The 20001-nt window shown below is 32.0% G+C and overlaps 1 long non-coding RNA gene across 1 annotated transcript; it reads right to left on the reverse strand.

Annotated features, from left to right (window-relative positions):
• Positions 1-8864: 8864 nt before the first annotated feature.
• Positions 8865-11204, reverse strand: LOC145325592 (uncharacterized). Its single transcript, XR_013881524.1, has 3 exons — positions 11148-11204; positions 10302-10382; positions 8865-9642 (listed from the first exon to the last, which is right to left on the reverse strand). It is a non-coding gene; the product is annotated as an uncharacterized LOC145325592 (long non-coding RNA).
• Positions 11205-20001: the final 8797 nt, after the last annotated feature.

Here is a 20001-nt window from a genome sequence, read left to right on the forward strand (position 1 = left end):
CAAGATATCCGCAAAAATATCCGCAAAAACACCCGCGGAAATGTCCACATGATGTTCACAAAAATCAACAAAAATCAACAATGAATCAACAGAAAAAAACTGCAAAAAGTTACTGATATGGCTATTGAAATATAAAATTGTTTTTGAAGAATAATACAGTTTAGTTTTATCCAAAAAAGTAAAAGTATTAAAATATCATAAATTATCATAAATTCATTGATTTGTTTAATAAATCCTAGATATCTTGCTATGAACTTTTATTTTTTATGAAGGATGTATAGAGTAATAGGATGTCTGTTAATATTTCGCTATGGATTAATTTTCATTAGCATAAAAAAAAGTGAAGTGAGAAACTGGTTAAAATAAGGGAGATGGGTCAGGGAATTCAACAGGTTAGGGGGAGGAGGGGGGGAAAAAACTAGAAGGGGAGTGGTGGGTGGTTTGTGCGCGGCCGTGACTTCCAGCTAGACAGACGGAGCGGCGCCTATCGTTTGGTATATACTGGGGGGGAGAAAAATAGGGGGAGGGGGGAAGAGTGGTTTTCCGGTAAAGCACGGCAGAATAAAGCAAAAGAATAAAGCAAAAGAGGGGGCGGGGGGGAGACAATTGGTTGTAAAGCATAGGGGGAATACGCGGGAAATCGGAAGTAGGGAAAGTTATTTATTAATTAATAAGTTAAATTAAGATTGAATAATGTATGGTATTAAGACACAAGGGGGGTATAAATATGGGGGTGGGTAGGGTCAAAGTTCAATTGTCTCAGAAATGTCAGATCAAGAAGAGGAAGTTGGACAAGGCCAAGGTGCTTTACCGGATGGGGCGCCGGAAGTTCCGGAGGAGGCTGGAGGAGAAGAAGATGTTCCCCTCCAAGACCAGGTGCAGGAGCTCATCGCCATGTTGAACTCAAGCGATGAAATCGATGATCCTGCACCCGTGCACGGCGTCCAGCAGCTGCTGAACCTCGCGGCAGTGCCTGATCTACTCCCATTTCCGGGGGTAGACAGGCGCTGTCTGGACCTCTGGTTTATGGTCAAGAGGAGGTTAATGGGCGTCGTGTACGAGGGCGACAGACTTATGTGGAGGAGATTCCGCCAAGATGCCATCGATGAGGAGATCCTCCGCATGATGTACTCCAACTATGGGTTAGTCGTGAGGCTAATTTCAGTAATGCCCACGTACGCCCGCTCCTTCCAGGCCAACATGGATTCCATCGCCACCATGGACCGCTTGGTCACCGTCCAGCAGGACCTTGTGGAGGAGCTCCTCCAACAGGAACCCGACGACGTCGATGACTCCAGCGACTACGACGAGTAGATGGCTATGCCCACTACATGAGCTTAACCAGTCCAGTCAGCGATAGTCATATATTAAACAAAATTTTCGATATCTAAATTTGAATAAATAAATATATTTTTGGTCAAAATTATGAAAAAACTTTGTTATTTTTTTATTAGATAAAATAGAGGTAGAGGTTGCGCGATTCGTTAGTTGCTTGATAAAAAATATATAATATAATAGAAGAAGTCAAAGTCAAAATATAAAATGTAAAATGAATAAAGTGGATAAGAAACAAACTATGCTAAAGCTACTCTATACATAGGTATGTATGTCGGTTCCTACGGAACCTACTCGTTGCTCATTTTTACATGGTTATATGGGGAAGAGCTGAAAACTTTTGGAATAATTATTTCCACCCCCTAAATAGATGAATGTAGGCACTTAGTACTTTCATGATAATTATAAAGAAATCATTTAGTTTACCTGGAGTAATAAGGGGAGGAGCCGAAAACTTTGGGATTAAGTACCCCACCCACTAAATAGATTACCATGAATATAGGCACGCAACTAGAATGTTTAAAGTTATTTTTTACCTCGTTATTGGGTGAGGAGCTAAAAACTTTTGGGAATAATTACTCCACCAACTGAATAAATTAACTGAAAATTGTCAAGATTTATTTGAAAATTACTATCTAATAAATTTTCTTTTCTTTTCTTTTTTGACTATGTTATTGGTATCCTACCAAATTAAATCCAATTACTTGTAAAAATATAATTTTTATAATTTGATTATTCATAAGGCTGGAATCTTTAGGGATAAGAAAATAGACGAAAAATTATATCAAAGATTATTACTCATTTTGTAGATTATTATTATTCGTGGAGAGTTTTGAGATTGGTAGTTTATACAAACCAATCAAGGTTTTGAATAAAGATATAAAGTTCGTCCAAAGTCCCTTTTTCCCAGATTATAAAACCAATTAGATTAATCTCTTTTAAACGTGACTTTCAAATTTAAAGTGAAATCAAGATCAAAAAGAGTAGAGATTATCTAGGGTTAAAAATACAATTTATAACTTGTAAATAAGGGTTTTCTTGGTTATTACAAATATTTTTAAAAACAGAAGTGGATTATTAAAAAAAATTAGGCTTGCTACTTGCTGGTGAGGCAAATTTTTTTAAAGAAAAATCCTCCAAAGTCGCATACAAAATCTACAAAAATTAAATAAAATCCAAAAGAACTTTATTGAGTAGCGAGCCTATTTTTTTTTAAAGAATCCACCTCAGGTTGTTTTAAAGAGATTCTGAAAACCAAATAATCTTTAAACTTTAAGAAGCAGTACTTAAGTGATTATTTGCTCTTGTACTTATTTAATTTAAGTACAATCTTGGTCTATTGGATTTATGTCATCCTCAAAATAGAATTCAGGATTTGGTTAGACCCTACCTAACCTAATTATAACAAACCTTTTGATTGCAGTGTCTTTGTCTAATTGTTAACTTTTAGGAAATAAATAATTTCTAAATTAAATCATAAATTATAAATAACTTGTAAAAAAAACCTACTTCAGATGGACCTACGGCCTAGTGGTTAATAGTTTAGATACCTACTTAGTCTTACAGAAAAAAATAGCCATCTATCTTAAATAGCAGACTATAGAGACACTGAAATATGTTGTCCGACAGATCATTACAGAAAAAACTACAGACCAAGTTGAAGTAAGTTAAAACTTTATAAAAATTAGGAATCTTCATAAAATTTCTTAAGTCTATCTTACCTTTCATAAAAATAAATTTACGTTTCCCCATTGCGTTTCTTACGAGCAGGCAGAATTACAAACAAACAGACATGCAGAGTAGACAGATGTAAATGAACAATAATAGAGAAGCCTTGCTACTAAAAGTACTATCAAAAGTAAAAAATACATTGACAATTTTCAAAAACGCTGAGTACATATTTTCTGTCAGTACACGAAAAACAATTTATTTCTATGGAAAATTTTTATTACATTTCAGGATTAGAGGATGATTATTAGAGAAAGGTACACCCCCAATGATGATTTGTAAAGTTACCCTTTCTGTAGATTATAATTAACGGTTGAAACGTTATGACTCTCATCTTAATGAACCAACCAATCAAAATTTAATAACAGTCACAAAATTGTTAAGCCGACGAATAATGAAAAAGTAATCATAAACTTTGGGGTATCGTGTAATAAACAGCTCATTGTCTCCTCCCGCCCTGGGTTTTCATGACTAGTACAGTACATAAGGATTAATTCTTTTACTAAAGAAGGTGTCATGGGAGGCGGGAGGTGGTTTGAATAGCCTTTGTTAGTCAGCGTGAAAACGGCGGTGTATTAGAAAATTTTTGTATAAACAAGGATGACAACATCTATTAAAGAAAAGCTCTGAAATGGAAGGACAAACGAACATTAACACATGTTGAGTGTCAGAACTGAATAAACTTAATATTAATGCACATGTCTATACAAAATTATAAGTAAATTGTTGCAAAACTGATTAAATACATGTTACTGTGAAAGGACATACTGACGTTTTTAGGACTTGATTATAGAGATGCTTCGCTTTTAACAATATACCTTGTTGTAATAGGAATCAGTATACCAAAAATCAGATGAATCAAATAATTTTAACATTTAAAAAAGTAAAAAAGTAAAAAATCAGCATGTTTTTAATGGACGTACGGACTTTCTGGTAACCATTATAGAGTTGCTGCGCTTTCAAAGTCGTACCTAACTGTTAAAGGAATCATCATGCAAAGATTGAGATCGATTGGACAATTCTAACCTGTTTAAATTAACGAAAAAAGCTAACTGTAACGGATGACCGACCCAACTAATTATACAAAAACTTCGCTTAAAAAAAAATATAGACATTAGATAGGCTTAAGTTGATACTTTGAAATCATTTTCGATAACTACTGACCGGATTCTAGATATGCTTTTTAAAGTCTCCTAGATGGTTTAAGGCTATTTTACTTAAAATACAGAGCCCTTATATGCAAAGGGTGCAGCCGCTAATCACAATATATGTAAACAGTATGATTAGTTTTTTAAATAAGTCATCTATAACTCTTTTTTTAATCATCTAGGTTATATTAACAAAACTCCAATATAAAATTTATCAGGTATCTAAAGGGATAAGACAATGGCCGATAAATTGTTGTACATCCCCAAAGATGTTACACAAAATTACCCCTTCTATAAATTGCAATAAATGGTTGAAATGTTTGGACACTCAACTAAATGAACCAACAAATCAAAACTCAATTAAACTCTGTAAGGTTGTTAAGTCAACTATTTAATTAGAAAACGTTATTACAAGACTTTTGAGTTAATAAGGCTGTCTGCAACGAATGCTTTCCTAACAATCTTATTTAATCTTTGCATAGCCATGGTTTTGATTATTTTACACCTACAATTCGGATTTTCTTTCTTTTTAGTAGCGAAGCTACTCTATAATTCACTTTGTCCGTCCGTCAGTCCGTCAGTCCGTCAGTCCGTAACGCTATGGGGGAAATGGAATTTACTCAGCTCCTATAAAAGGTAGAATGCTGAAATTTTGACAACGTTCCCATTATTAAGGAGCACAATTGATTATAAAACATCAATGACGATGGGACCGCTTTTTAGCAGGTTTTAGGCTATTTTTGTATTTTTCACATTTTTCTCCATATCTTCAGTGTTTATGGTGCGATTTTCAAAATTTTTTCAGTTATATATATCAAAATTAAATTTCCAGTTGTTTAAAGAAAACAACTATGAAGGTTAGACTGCCTTTAAGCAGGTTTTAGGCTATTTTTGTATTTTTCACATTTTTCTCCATATCTTTGGTGTTTATGGTCCGATTTCCAAAATTTTTTTAGTTATAGATATCAAAATTAAATTTCCTGTCCTTTAAAGAAAACAACTATGACAGCCAGACTACCTTTCAGCAGGTTTTAGGCTATTTTTGTATTTTTTTTATATTTTTCTCCATATCTTTGGTGTTTATGGTACGATTTTCAAAAAATTTTCAGTTATACATATCAAAATTAAATTTCCTGTTGTTTAAAGCAAACAACCATGACGGTTAGACTTCCTTTTTGCAGGTTTTTGGCTATTTTTAAATTTTTCTATATCTTTGATGTATATAGTCCGATTTTCCAAATTTTATTAAGTCAGACTGTCTTTTAGCAGGTTTTTGCTATTTTTATATTTGCTATTTTGCATATTTCCAATCCCCATATCTTTGGTGTTTTTGGTCCAATTTATAACTTTTTGGGGATTTCAGTATCAAAATAATTTTTTTCCATTGTTATGAGCATCTTTTATGTAATTTACTTTGACCGTCATCATTATACAAAATAAAACAGGGTTTCGTGTTTATTTTCTCCAATAAATCAATTAATGAATACACTTTAAATCTACGTATTACCATCCATGATTTTATTTTTGTGCTTCGCTACTTATGGATGTTGTCATCCTTGTTTTAAACATTATTTAGCAAAAAAATTGAGCCATTTTATATAGTGCTGCTTGTGAGAGAGCTTAGATTAAAAAACAATTTATTTATTTTTTTTTAATTACATCATTTCAATCTTTAAAATAATTTTTAAGATATGTAAATACTTAAATTATTTTGAACACTGAAGGCCCCATTTAATACACCTCTGGTTTATGGAATGCCTCATAATCGTAGATAACACATTAGTTAAAGTTTATTAATGATGTGATTTACAATATCTAAAAATGCTATGTAATATGTTTCTCATAACTAAACCGATTTGAAAATAAATCTTATTCTTATTCTAACCCAATGTCCTCTCCCTCCCATCAAATTTATACCACATGAATTTTAGAAGCGCAGCCACTTTACAACTAAGGATTGTCCGTACGTCGGTCTACAATAGCATCGAATTAAGACTTTAGTATAACGAGTAGATAACCAAAATACCATATGTGTTATATTTTATTTTAGTTTTTTTTTGCCAAATTGTTTTAATGCTTTCCTTTAAAGTGTATAGCGAGTTCAGAACCCCCTCCCTCACCTATTTTATACCCAAAAAAACCTTAGGTGAAACAGAACCTACCTTTTCCCAATTTTCAATTTATTTCATAATATTGGGAAATGGGGTTTCTACGCTCGCTATAAACTTTCCGGAAATCGCCAATGTTTTTTTGCTGCTCTACAATTGGACATATTGTGCTTGTTACATGGGAGTTTTAGATCAACTAAGCGTAACCAAAATATATAATAAAATAATTTGAAGTATACGTCAATGTTTAAATATTAAACATTCAACTGTTTTACATGGTATTTGATGTTTCAATATAATGAAGATATATTTTAATTAAACGAAAACAGTAAAAGTGTCTAACTATGAAGTCAGAAAAATAACAATTAACCAATGAGAGGCCGCTATATATTTTACCATTGTGAATACTGGCTTCTCATTGGTTAATTGTTAATTTTTTCTGACGTCATAGTTAGACACTTTTACTGTTTTCTAATTAAACCCTTATATCCGGTGACATTTCTATAATGATATAATTATTTTATTCACTTTTGGAACATTAATTCCTAGGATGAATAACCACAATGATATAAAATATTATGTTCGTTTGTCTGATATGTTAAGCCTTGCTTTTGTGAATGTTGTCATCCTTGTTTATTTTAGAATAACTCTATTCTATAACACTCTCTTGAGGGAAGTTATAAAATTGTGGTGATTTCTAACATGCCTAAATTAGCGATAAAGATATCCGTTAATGTAGAAAAGCTGCAGTAAAAAGAGTATTTCCTTATTGTTTATTTTGGGGAAGGTTTCATACCTGACAGGGCTCCAACTCACCCACAAACCCTACAAACCCTAAATCAGAAACTACAACTAAACGAGCAATTTTTCTGCAAGATTTAGATTTTCTCAAAACGTGGTTTTTTATCACATGATGCGATCTAAAGCAAAGGATTAATATTTAACCTTTTAGATAGTCTGTCTAAGCCATTGACTCAGGGACTGGAAAATGGAACATAAACAAACATTCCCCCTCAATTCTGCATATGGTAACTGGTAAATATTCTGCAGAAGAAGTGGTTGTAAATTTAATTTAACTGTCATTGTCCTTCTCCGAATGCAACGCCAGACCGCCATCATAATGTCATTGTAAATTTTACACTAGACAAAATTTATTTACAAAGCAATGAAAAACACATCAATCAAAGACGAATACGACCATAGCACGAAGATTATCAAAGTCCCTCCACAGATTGTGATGTTATACGATAGAATAACCAATGAGGGGCCAGCATAAAGTTTACCATTGGTCAAATTCAGTGTACACTGGCCTCTCATTTGCTATTCTATCGTATGACGTCATAATCTGTGGAGGGACTTTAATCATCTTTCCATAGGACACATAGATTAAATGACTTCTGGCTTTTTGGGCGGTTTCTTGAAGCCGCGCGGCTGCAGTATCCTACAAAATACACTGACACCCTCCCCCTTTTTAAAAAAAATAAAATTAAAATAAAGAAGAAGGGGTAGTTATTTCCTAAGTCTAACCCCTGCGGGGCCTAAACCTGTTGTTACCTAACCCTGCTGTGTTACATAGTACCCAATTAAACATAAATAAACCTGACATAAATAATAAATATAAACATACTAATAACTACCCCCCCCCCTTCTTTATCTAAAATAAGAGAAGGGGAGCTCTGTGCTCGGCTAGGCACTTTAAGTGAAATTATTGGTTGAAAAGTTTGAGCAATTTCATGTCACCATGATAGACAGATACACAGACAGAGTGAGAGAGGCGAGGCTGTATAGAACACACAAATAGAATTAGTCCTGTTTTTTTTGGCAGACTTTTCAGTATATATGTAAAGCTATAAGATACAAAATAGAGTAAATGTCACTAAGTACAAGTCAAGACAAAGCAAATAAGATGATAAAAGTTAAATTAAAAGTTAAGATAAACTATCTCTTAATGTACTGTAAGGGGGAGGAGGTTAGGTGCTCATCAAGGCACTTTGGGGTAAATCGTCCAAAATTTCATATGTATATAAGGTTTTGTCAATAAATCTATAAAAATGTCAATTTATGTGTTTTAAAAATATTTGAAGAAAGCTAAAAAAAGTTATAGTTCATTTAAATTGACAGAAAGACGAACGTCCTCCAGATATAGAGTTGAAAAGGTAAAAAAAAATTTCAGTTACATTTAATGGTTGAAACGTTTGGACACTCAACTTAACAAGCCAACCAAACAAAATTAAATAAAAGTTCCCAATGTTGTCAAACCACCGAATATGAAACTTTGGGGACTAGTGTAATAAACAGTCCAATGCCCGTTTCCTCCCTGTAAAACTTGCCATAATTATTACATGACACCACAGTACACCACAAAACTTTCTCTGAAATTAATTTTTAAAGAGGAACAACTGAACCTGAATATTAAAGGTAAAGCTTTGATCTTTTGTTAGTCAATGGTAATTTTCTGTAGATTAAAATTTGAAGCAGTTTAAAGTTTATCCAAAAACACTCGTTGTTCCCTGTATCTTAAAATAACTTATTTATTAATCACATTTTTTGGAAAAGCACAGAAAGAAAGGGGGATAAATGCTAGAAAATAAAAAAAATAATTGAAAGAATAGTTATTTCTCGCAAACAGCTTTCCGCGGATATAAAATGTACAATTAGAAGATTTAAACCAGTTTTTGTAGCCTCGATATGCTGAAGGCACGGGCTAAAAAAAAGGTTTTAATCTTTTGATAGTACATTTTTCTATTCGTAGAAAACTGGATATAATACGATGCTAGACTTAGTTTTTTAGTATGGATGAGAACCATTTCTAATCCACCGGATATTAATCGGTTTTGAATGAATACGAGAAAATTGGTTTCAGTAAGGGTAGAAAAATACCTCTTATTTTAATATCTTAAAACCAAATAAAAAAGTATTGCTGTGCCCATAAATATTACAATCTTTCTTGTTTTAAGAGACAAATTCAGCTATTTTATAACTTTTATTGTAATAAACATGAATGCCCCTAACTATAATTATAGCACATGAAAATCACATAAAATGTTGCCCCTTTTAAATCAAAGAGAAATCTAGCACATTTTAAAATTAATAAGAGATCAACTATGCATTTTATTATATTTTAAAGAGATATTTTTTAAAAACTACATGGTAAAAGAATTTAAAAAAAGGATTATTTTGTATCAGAAATTAATATATTAAAGTTTAAAATGTTAAGTTTGATTTCTTTTATAAAATTTTTACTTTAAAATTTAAAAATCTATCAACAAATTGTAGCTTAACCCCTGGCTCTGTTTCTGTTTTGTGATGCTACCACTTTCTCCCTGAAAAAAAATACTTATTTCTCGCATTGTAATATAAACAGCTTTCCACGGATATAAAATGTACAAGTGTAAGATTAAAACCAGTTTTTATATTCGTAGAAAGCTGGATATAATACGATGCTATGCTAGTTTTTTCGTATGGATGAGAACCGGTTCTTACCCATCGGATTGGAATGAATACGAGAAATATGTTTAATTACTTCTCTATTAAATAAAACGGCAGTTTCCATCATAGTGTCTTAACGAGCACAGGAGCTTCCCCCCGCATTCGAAATAATTTCAAAAAGAGGGGGGGGGGTCGTTGTTTATTTGTTTGTTTATCATCTTAGGTCGGGTTAGGCAAGGGTATAGGGTACTGGGTAGCACCGCAGGGTTAGGACTGGAGAAAAAACTAACCCCCCCCCCATATTTCAATTCTTTAAACCATATTTATTCCATAGAATTATGGACGGACAAACAGGTAAACTTAGTTATAGAGTTGCCTCACTTCTAATATTTATTCTTTGTCACCTAATGTAATACTAAAAAACTACCCCTTCCTTATTTTTAATTTTTAAGGCGTGTAGACAAAAACAGTAATATGGTATTTTAATGACTTGATAATGTGATACACACGGAATTAACGACTTGCCATAGACATGAGCGAACACATGATTTACCTTAATTTTTCCACGGCATCCCCCTCATTTTCTGCTAATAAATCTTTCAAATGTGTTCTTATTCTATCCGTAACCATTTTCCTAAAATAGATAAATTAAATTCATTTAAACAAGGATAATTTTGTCCATAAGAACAGCTAGCTAGTAGCTATCACCAGCTTGGATAAAAACAATCAGCATCATTAATAAGTATACTTATTAGCAGGGATATTAAGGGTTAAGACAATTGATGAAAATCTAAATTAAGGATAAATAAAACTCCCTCCCTCTTGATTTAAATTATTGGTTGAAAGTTTACACACTGCTAGTTTGAAACAAACCAATCAAAGAAGGCAAACGAACAAACATTAGATGATTTGCTTATAAAACTTTGGAGAGGTACCCCCGCAGGGGATAGGTATATGAATAATAACTACCCCTCTTCTCATTTTGAATTTATTACAAAATTAAGGAGTTGTGGGTTTTCAGTGCTCGATATTCACTTTAATAAAAATTAATTTTGTAAAATAGATGTCTTATTAATCAGGGATCTAAAGTGATAAGACAATGGCCGTTAAATTGATGTAAATCCTTATAGATGACACACAAAATTATTCTGTCTCTAAATTAAAATAAATGGTTGTGAAACGTTTGAACACTCAACTTAATTAACCAACCAATCAAAATTAACCTAAGTATCCAGAAGTTGTTTTGCCAACGAATAAGAAGACGTTATTATAAAACTTTGGGGACACGTAAAATAAACTGCCCATTGTCCCCTTTCTCTCTGCTTTTTGATATTATTAATTTTACCATTGACAAGTACAGTTATAAGCAAAATCAAAAGTAAAAAAAAACAATAAATACCTAATTGCTGCCTGTTCAGCGGTCTCTGGTACTACAGGTACTGGGGTATCTAGACATATATAGATAGACTAGAGTTGGCTCGATATAACTATCTCCCTATTGGCTAGTTTTCTATATGCATATATATTTCTCAATAAATCTATTTTCCTCACCCGGCATTACTATTTAAACGGAAGTAAATATTTAATAATTTAAATGATCTTAAAAAGATCTTTTAAATTATATTTTTTTCTTTACATTACCATCACCAAAGGGTTTTTTATATGATTACAATTTTAGTTCAATATTTGAACACACAAAGTGTCGCCACAATCGAATTCTTTTAAAACAGAGTTTTCTTAAATTTATTATATCATAAATTTAAATTTTCTTTTTTATGATTAGAAATTAAATACATCAATATAATGTAAATAGCAACATGAAATGAAAAAAATGAATTTGTTTTTAATAAAGTAAAATAATGGGTCTTATCGTTCTGGGCAATGAGAGTTTATTATGGATTATTGGAGCACTATGAGTTTTCAACGAATAGTCTTTGGAAAACTTGAGCTCGTTTATAGACATTTATTTCCTATATAGATCTGACATGGATCTTGAAGCAATTAAGCAGGCCGTTTTGTACAGGTTAAAAATTGGAAGATTTCATTAAATAAAAGTTATCGCAAATATACTTAGTAAATAATTAGATAGATAGGTACCATATACTGGGGCATCTATACATACAGAGATAGATAATGATATAGATAGATACGAATACTGGGGTATCTAGACATACAGAGATAGATATATAATTAGATGGATACAGGTACTGGGGTATCTAGACATACAGAGATAGAAAATTAGATAGATAGGTACCATATACTGGGGCATCTATACATACAGAGATAGATAATGATATAGATAGATACGAATACTGGGGTATCTAGACATACAGTGATAGATAATTAGATACATAGATACAGGTACTGGGGTATCTAGACATACAGAGATAGATAATTAGATAGATAGGAACAGGTACTAGGGTAGACCTTCATAGATAGATAATTGTATAGATAGATACCAATACTAGGGTAGCTAAACATACATAGATAGACAATTAGGTACTTAAGATATATAATTACAGGTATCTGACATAAAAAGAGAGATAGATACAGGGTATATAGGTATAGATAGATAGATTTATTGATAGATATTGAGGGTATCTAGATGGACAGTTACTTAAATACCCACATATAAATATAAAGGTCTCTTATGGTGCCCAGAATATTTTAAATATAATGAAAATAAGAAGAAGGTTGTTTTTCGTCAGCTAATTGTTTGCTTATGGTCAGTAAGGTTAGGTTATTCATTATAAAACGCTGGGGGAGTGGGTTTTTGACAAACAAGAACAAATAAGAGGTGCAGTGCTTAGATGACAGAGCTGGATCTTTAAATCATTTTAGTGGTGAGCCAGATCGGGGTGAGCCAACTTTCCACCAATAAGAGCACAGCATTTTATGAAATGCCGCGCTTTGATTGGCTGAAATTCGGCTTACCCCGATCTGGCTCACCACTAAAATGATTTAAAGATCCAGCTCAGATCTATAGTATATATGTATACAGACAACTACCTGGGTTCTGTGCTCTACTAATCACAGGAAACCTCAGAAAAGGAATAGTAATGCAGTAATAAAATATAAATAATATTGCTAAATATAATGTCTACATGTCCAGAGATCTATAGGGATAAGACAATCAAAGATAATTTGAAAACGCACACAATGATGATACACAGAATAAACCCTTCTGTATATTTATATTATTGGTTGAAATGTTTGTACACCGCAAGTTTAAAACAACATTTTAAGCCAACAAATAAGAGAAATCGTTTATAAAACTTTGAGTACCAGTTTAATTTACAGTCCAATTTCCACTCCCTCCTTGATCTATGTCAGTTAGTGGGAGGCCTGTTGGATTATTTTTGTTTGAAGGACAAACGAACGTTCTGCAAAATATAGCTATAGAAAACATTCAGTTCCAAAAAATTACAAATTGTGTCACTTAAAGTGGCAAAATCATGCTAAAAAATTGCAACTTATTTAACTTTAGAGTACGAATTATTTTAGTAAACTAGCTAGGACAATGAATTGGTCCATTGGATTCGCCCACGCCAGACATAGCAAGATAAAAGATAAATATACTTTGAATTTTTAAGTATTCTGTCTTCGGTAGATTTTTCTTTGAAACTGTAGAGAAAATATGGATATATGTATATAATTATAATAATAAATTGTAATTTCCTCAACGGAGCTAAAGAGATACGATTAAGACAATGGCTGATAAATTGATGTATATCTCAAATTTTGAATGTACAAAATTCCTGCTACTATAGAATTATAGTGGTTGAAACGTTTGAACACTGTAACTAAATTAACCAACCAATTAAAATTTATAAAAATTTCCCAATTAAGGTTATACCCAAGCCAACGAATAAGAAAATAGCTGGACAAAGTGTTTAAAAAAAGCAACCTTGTGACGTCATAAAAAATAGGGATTATCTTTTTAAGGGCTTTTCTTTATCACTTCTCCTCTCATTTCCCAAATTTTTATTACGTCACATGGCTGATTTTTGAAACACTTTGTCCAGCTACATAAGAAAACTTTATTAAAAGACTTTGGGGACTAGTGTAATAAACACTTTGTCCAGCTACATAAGAAAACTTTATTAAAAGACTTTGGGGACTAGTGTAATAAAGAAACAGCCCAATGTCCCCTACCTCTCGGCCTTTCTTTCCTATTTCCCTGAAGATTTAGTTAAACTCCTTAATAAAGTCAAAACGTTTAGATTAAAATTTTTAAAAGCGAAGCTTTTCTATAATTAGGGTCGGTCGGTCCGTCCGTCCGTCCGAGATAGATAGCTTTTATTCGTTAATTTAGGCATGTTAGAATTGTTCTATCAATTTCAATCTTTGCATGATGATTCCTGTAGTAGAAAGGTACGATTTAGAAAGCGTAGCAACTCTTTAATCATTACCAGAATGTCCGTACGTCCATTTAAACATGTTGATTTTTCTACTTTTTTAACAACAAATTTTTATGTGATCTAATTATCCGTTTGATCTGATTTTTGGTATATTGATTTCTGGGACAACAAAGAACAATATTATAAGCGAAGCAACTCTATAATCAAGTCCTAAAAATGTAAGCATGTCCATAAACATTATCCTGCATCAAGCAATTTTTCAACAAATTTACTTACAATTTTGCTTCGACTCTTATACATTTATATTCTGATTATTCAGTTTAGACACTATACAAGCGTTAATGTCCGTTTGTCCTACTGTTTCAGTGCTTCGCTTTTATGGATGTTGTCATCCTTGATACATATTATTTTGTGACAATTTTAACTTATAAATTGTTGTAAATTATTAAATAAATAATGTTATCTAATATCTCTAAATATAGTAAATATTATTTGGAAACAAAACTAAAATCGAAATATATCTTCATGTAATGTATTTTTATTGAAAATAGATCGAAAAACACTCTTCCAATTTTAAAATAAAATATATATTTTCAAGAAAATTTAAAATATAACACATAGATTTATACATTGTACATGTATATTATATGAAATAGTACGTACGTAGTTGATTTATTCCAATTATTCGGAAAAGCACAGCTTTTCTATATGTTGCATAGTTTGCTGGTGCCATACAGCTCTAATCGTAAATTTAATCATGTTTGAATCGACCTTTAGGTTTCAAACCTTAGAAAGTAGTTTCCTGAAGCATAACAACCCTATAATCATGATTAAAAACACCAGAACTTTTATGTTTATTGAGCTATTTTGACAATATTATTTGATTTTTAGAATGACGATTCAATGAACGATTAAGCATGATGTGTAATTGTAAATTTACTTACAATTTTGTATAAACATATGCATTGATATTCAGTTTTTTTTTATTTCTGACACTTTACAAGTGTTAATGTTCGTTTGCCCTTCCATTTCAGAGCTTCGCTTTTATGTATACATGTATATTTTTATTACATAATATTATGAATGTATGTTTATTATAATCCAGAAAATACAGCTTCATGCTCTCAATATTGGATTTGATCAAGTCTTATCTGGTTGATGTCAGGATGGGAGGACATTAGGCTGTTTTTTTACACTAGTCCCCAAAGTTTTATAATAACTTAATGATTTCTTATTCGTTTCCTTAATGAAAAATTGGGAAAATTTATTGAATTTTCATTGGATGGTTCATTAAGTAGAGTGTTCATCGTTTCAACCACTAATTGTTATCTAAACAAAGGGTAATTTTGTGTTTCATCATTAGATATGTACATAAATCTATCAGTTATTGTCTTATTCCTTTATATTCCTGGGTTGATGTATATTTACAACAGATCAGCAAATATATAATTTAGTACAGTCTCCCTATAGTTACACAGAGAACTTCAGGGATAAGACAATAGATTATAAATTAATTCCCAAAGATTATAGCCAACGAATAAATGGATATAAAACTTGGGGTTAGCCTCTAATAGCCAAAACAAGGATGACAACATCCATAAGTAGCGAAGCACAAAAAATCGTAGATGGGAATACGTACAAGTAGATTTAAAAGGTTTTTACTAAAATCAAGAATAGATTTATTGGATAAAATAAACATGAAACCTTGTTTTATTTTGTATGATGACGATGGTCAAAGTAAATTATATTAAAGATGCTCATAACAATGGGAAAAATTATTTTGATACTGATACTGGATCAAAATAAACAAAGATATGGGGAAATATGTAAAACATATAAAAATAGCCAAAAACCTGATAAAAGGCATGGTTGTTTTCTTAAAACGAAAAAAAATTTAATTTTTAAATCCTTAACTTAAAAAATTTGGAAAATCGGACCATATACACTGAAGATATGAAGAAAAGTGTTAAATATATAAAAATAGCCTAAAACCTACCAAAAAAGCAGTCTGGCCGTCATGGTTATTTTCTTTAAAAGACGGGAAATTTAATTTTGATATCTATAATGTATAACTAAAAAAAATTTGTAAATCGGACTATAAACACTGAAGATATGGAGAAAAATGTTAAAAATATAAAAAACAGCCTAAAACCTGCTTAAAAGGCAGTCAGGCCGTCATAGTTGTTTTCTTTAAAAGACGGGAAATTTAATTTTGATATCTATAACTGAAAAAAATTTGGAAATCGGACCATAAACACTGAAGATATGGAGAAAAATGTGAAAAATATAAAAAATAGCCTAAAACCTGCAAAAAAAAGGCAGTTTGGCCTTCATGGTTGTATCTTTAAACGACGGGAAATTTAATTTTGATATCTGTAACTGAAAAAGTTTTGAAAATCGGACCATAAACACTGAAGATATGGAGAAAAATGTGAAAAATATAAAAATAGCCTAAAACCTGCTAAAAATCGGTCCGACCGACAATGATGTTTTATAGTCAATTGTGCTCCTTAATAATGGGAATGTTGTCAAAAAATTTCAGCATTCTATCTTTTATAGGAGCTGAGTAAATCCCACTTTCCCCATAGCGTTACGGACTGACGGACGGCTAAAGTGAATTATAGAGTAGCTTCGCTACTAAAAAAGGACGGAATAAACCAAAAAATCTTATTATGGCGTATCGCTTAACATAGATGTCCAAGAGTGAGGGGTAATTGGGTGTTAACCCCCTTCAAACTTTCAAACCCCAACATTTCTCCCCCCCCCCCTCAAAATTTTAAAAGGTACGTACATTAGATTACCCCCCATCAAACCTTTGGAACCACCCATTTTAACCCCCCACCCCCAGATAAAAAGCATGTTCTACGTCTGGTACCTATCTCTTTACCAAATGTTGATGATGTGTATAATTATATGTCAAACAAGACATATCTGCCTAAATCGTTTGGCAGCTGCTTTTTCAGCGACGGAGGTAAAAAAATAAAAAAAATACTGCGAAGCATTGCTTATTTCGATTATTATGCTATAAGTTGTATGACATTCAAACTTTAATATTTCCAGTATATAAGCAGAAAAAGATCATGTTTTAACTAGCTTTGATCCTTAAAACTTTTATTAGTATTTTTAGAAAGTGTATTTACAGTACTATAAAATGTATTCAAGTTGGATCTACATATAATTAACGTTATTTTTTGAAAAATGCATATTTACATACTAAAATTATTTTTAACGATAGATCGATAACATGTATTTTGATTTTACGTATATTGGGATATATAAGTTAATCAACTTTTATAGGTTTTGTAAAATGATTTTGCTTTTTACCTGAATGTCAAAGCAAGGTTTATTGTGTGTCCGAAGGCACTAAAATCCAGATTTTTGCATACAATTAACCCCTTGATTGAACAACCTTTCTAACTGCGCACGGTATTGGTCTAGGCAATTCCACCTACTCTTACAATTAAGTCTTGCATCAGACATCCAGGCAGTATGGAATCTTTTTAAATTATGACTAGGTTTGCGCCGAGATTCGAACCCATGGCTTATCAGCTCGTCGTTGGAGAGTTAAACTGTTAAGCTACAGTCAGTTTAAAACATCAAAAAAAAACAATCAAAATGCAATAAAAGTTCCCAAAGTTGTTAAGCCAATGAATAAGAAAAAATTATTATAATACTTTGGGAACTAGTGTAATAAACAGCCCAATGTCCCCCCCTCCCTCCCTGTATGTATATTTTTTGTACAGCATCTTTATCTCATTCTCATCTTACTTAACACTTCTTGAGTACAAAATATATACATAAGAATACGTGGATTTATTGACAAGGGAAAATTTGTCATCAATTTAGGTTGCTAATTTGGACCACATTTATTGGTCAGTTCGTTATCCGGTAGAAGAGGAGGGCAAGGGGTAAGGGTGGTAGATGGGCGATATCTTTATTTTAGCAATCTTCTAGTATGACTTAATTAGAGTACATGAAAAGATAGTGCAAAATCCAAGTAATAAAGTAATAAATTAATTACGTCAGGGGTCCATAAAACTCGTTTTAGATTTTATAAACCGCAGAAAACGTAACATGCGTTAAATAACGATTATGGAAAATACCTGTAGGTTGAATAAATGTGTGTAAGTTCAAAAAGGATTAAATTCTATTTTTGATTATATGGTAATGAATCTATTATCACTTGGATCTTACACCAGATTATCATGTATTCTAATAAAGTAAAACTTAGAGCTGTCTAAAATAACGACCCCCCCCATCCCCCTCCCTATATCCTAACCCTTCCCCACCAATGAACCTCGTAAAAGTGTCGAACTATGACGTCAGAAAAAATTAACAAATAACCAATGAGAAGCCAGTATTCACTGTAATTAACCAATGGTAAAATATATAGCGGTCTCTCATTGGTTAATTGTTAATTTTTTCTGACGTCATAGTTAGACACTTTTACGAGGTTCCCCACCAATAGTTACTCGAACTGACCAATGAATGATGTCCAAACCTAGCAACCTAAATTTTTTCACTGTCTTTATATCCACGTTTATTCTACATCCATTATGATGCAAAAATAAATCTATTCTTGTTATCAATTCTTAGTACAAAATTTAAGAGATTTTTAGGATTAAATGATATACATAATAGATTATACGCTTTCAAACAACAAATGTACTATGAATTGTTTAAGATAATAATGAAGTATTATTTGTGGTTATCTTTATAGGCAAAATTTAAGAGATTTGATTATCTAATGATTTAACTCACGTTTTTTATTTGATATAGAATGCGTGGATATATATATTGACAGGAGAAAAATTTTCGTCAATTTATGTTACTGCAAAGGTCATCATTTATTTATCAGTTTCTTCATCCAGTAGGAGGGGAGGGGATGTGGTAAAGAAGGTGAATTTTTAGCCAGCTGCGACTAGATCATTTTATTACAGTAATTGAAAATCTTGTGCATCATCCAAGAAATAATATATCAATTTGTTTTTAGGATTAAATAATAAACATCAACGTTTTTATTAAACAATAAATGTACTATTAATTGTTAAAATAATAAAGATGTACTATTCTTGGTTATCTAAATACAGAATATCAATAGAGAACCATTTATTTAATTTCAATGATTAAGTAATGAAAAATACATTTTCATATCTCAAATAACCGCCAGAGATGGTTTTTTAAAAGATGCCGCGTCTTTTCTCGGCATTTTTTACGCTATGAATAACAAGCGCGGCATTCGCGAAATCTAAACAGAGTATACAACTATTTATTTAATTATTTCGCTTTTGTTGGTACAGCCTTTCTAAAAGAAAAACAAATTATCTTAAATCCATTTTTGCTGCATATTAATTAATATATCTATTTAGAGCTATATTAGACATTTTACAAATGGCTAAAATAATAATTTTAAAATTTTGAATTCTTAAGTTGTATACTCTGTTTAGATTTCGTGAATGTCGCGCTTGTTATTCATAGCATAAAAAAAGTCGAGAAAAAACGCGGCATCTTTTAAAAACCCATCTCAGAGCATTACAGATAGCATGACTAACTAAGTATTGTGGTATGCGGCAGCTCTGGACCATGCAGAAACCAGGACATTATAGTGATGCTACGCACCTAGCTAAATCCTGTTATTCTACAATTATAAGGCCACCTGAAAATATGTCAGATAACGGTACTGGTTTCATCTCTCAGTTGTCCTGCAAATGGAGGGAGGGGGTGTTACCCCTCCCTCTCCCATCTTAAGCACCGGAACCTTCCCCTTCCACCACCAAGTTATCAGCACCACCTCAACCCTGAGGATAAAGGATCTAAACCTGCCCTCACCTGATAGAATCACCCCCACACAGACTGTTGTTGTCACAAGTAATCATCAAACCTTCCCTCTTT

This window comes from Acartia tonsa, chromosome 8 (assembly GCF_053477335.1).
Source record: "Acartia tonsa isolate MP-2025a chromosome 8, ASM5347733v1, whole genome shotgun sequence".
NCBI lineage: Eukaryota > Metazoa > Arthropoda > Copepoda > Calanoida > Acartiidae > Acartia > Acartia tonsa.